At 41.1% G+C, this 2,034-nt stretch overlaps 1 non-coding gene across 1 annotated transcript; it reads right to left on the bottom strand.

Moving 5' to 3' along the window:
• Window positions 1-735: 735 nt before the first annotated feature.
• On the bottom strand, window positions 736-843 carry LOC148567718 (small nucleolar RNA R71). The gene has a single exon (XR_015882031.1). It is a non-coding gene; the product is annotated as a small nucleolar RNA R71 (small nucleolar RNA).
• Between the last annotated feature and the right edge of the window lie 1,191 nt (window positions 844-2,034).

The following is a 2,034-nucleotide window of genomic DNA, read 5'->3' as shown; positions in this document are numbered from 1 at the left end:
CCCCCATCTCATTCTATTTATTCATTCATATCCTAACATCTCATTTCACCTCTCTTCCATCCTCACAGTTGTGTTTCTTCCATTATATCACATTCTTTGTCTCCCCCTCTTTTCTTCCACTCACACAGGGATCCCTATACTGTGGTATAAAGGATCTCCATTATTATTATTATTATTATTCTGTGCCTTCTTCTTTGTCATATGAGCAGGAGCAAGGATAAGAACATTCTTGTGGAAGCAGATCCAGAACCTGAAAGGACTCTGAAGAGAAAATTAAGAGAAGCTAAAATACAACAATCCAGAGATAACCTTTCAGAAATTTTCGAACAGGAAAAGGAGATGGCAGCCGAAAATAATAATAATGTAAGGAAGATGCTTGGTGACTTTACTGCACCTAATTCCAATTTACATGGAAGAAGCATCTCCATTCCTGCCATTGGAGCAAACAACTTTGAGCGGAAACCTCAATTAGTTTCTCTGATGCAGCAGAACTGCAAGTTTCATGGACTTCCATCTGAAGATCCTTTTCAGTTCTTAACTGAATTCTTGCAGATATGTGATACTGTTAAGACTAATGGAGTAGATCCTGAAGTCTACAGGCTCATGCTTTTCCCTTTTGCTGTAAGAGACAGAGCTAGATTATGGTTGGATTCTCAACCTAAAGACAGCCTGAACTCTTGGGATAAGCTGGTCACGGCTTTCTTAGCCAAGTACTTTCCTCCTCAAAAGCTGAGCAAGCTTAGAGCTGATGTTCAAACCTTCAGACAGAAAGAGGGTGAATCCCTCTATGAAGCTTGGGAAAGATACAAACAGTTGACCAAAAAGTGTCCTTCTGACATGCTTTCAGAATGGACCATCCTGGATATATTCTATGATGGTTTATCTGAGTTATCAAAGATGTCATTGGATACCTCTGCAGGTGGATCCATTCACCTAAAGAAAACGCCTGCAGAAGCTCAAGAACTCATTGACATGGTTGCTAATAACCAGTTCATGTACACTTCTGAAAGGAATCCTGTGAGTAATGGGACGCCTATGAAGAAGGGAGTTCTTGAAGTTGATACTCTGAATGCCATATTGGCTCAGAACAGAATATTGACTCAGCAAGTCAATATGATTTCTCAGAGTCTACATGGAATGCAAGCTGCATCCAACAGTACTCAAGAGGCATCTTCTGAAGAAGAAGCTTATGATCCTGAGAACCCTGCAATAGCAGAGGTTAATTACTTAGGTGAACCTTATGGAAACACCTATAACTCAACATGGAGAAATCATCCAAATTTCTCATGGAAGGATCAAAAGCCCCAACAAGGCTTTAATAATGGTGGAAGAAACAGGTTTAACAATAATAAACCTTTTCCATCATCAACTCAGCAACAGACAGAGAACTCTGAACAAAATGCTTCTAATTTAGCAAATCTAGTCTCTGATCTATCTAAAGCCACTGTAAGTTTCATGAATGAAACAAGGTCTTCCATTAGAAATTTGGAAGCACAAGTGGGCCAGCTGAGTAAAAGGATCACTGATATCCCTCCTAGTACTCTCCCAAGCAATACAGAAGAGAACCCAAAAGGAGAGTGCAAGGCCATTGACATAAGCGCCATGGCCGAACCTGCAAAGGAAGGAGAGGACGCAAATCCCAAGGAGGAAGACCTCCTGGGACGTCCAGTGGTCAATAAGGAGCTTCCCTCTGGGGAACCAAAGGACTCTGAGGCTCATCTAGAGACCATAGAGATTCCATTGAACCTCCTTATACCCTTCATGAGCTCTGATGAGTATTCCTCTTCAGAAGAGAATAAGGATGTTACTGAAGAGCAAACTGCCAAGTTTCTTGGTGCAATCATGAAGCTGAATGCCAAATTATTTGGCATTGATACTTGGGAAGTTGAACCTCCCTTGTTCATCAATGAACTAAGTGATCTGGATCAACTGACATTGCCTCAGAAGAGACAGGATCCTGGAAAGTTCATAATACCCTGTACCATAGGCACCATGATCTTTAAAGCTCTTTGTGACCTTGGTTCAGGTATAAAC

The sequence above is a fragment of the Arachis ipaensis genome, chromosome B4 (assembly GCF_059453495.1).
Source record: "Arachis ipaensis isolate K30076 ecotype BB chromosome B4, ASM5945349v1, whole genome shotgun sequence".
NCBI lineage: Eukaryota > Viridiplantae > Streptophyta > Magnoliopsida > Fabales > Fabaceae > Arachis > Arachis ipaensis.
The sequence above is the reverse complement of the archived record's forward strand: the minus strand, read 5'-3'. Positions and strand labels throughout refer to the sequence as shown.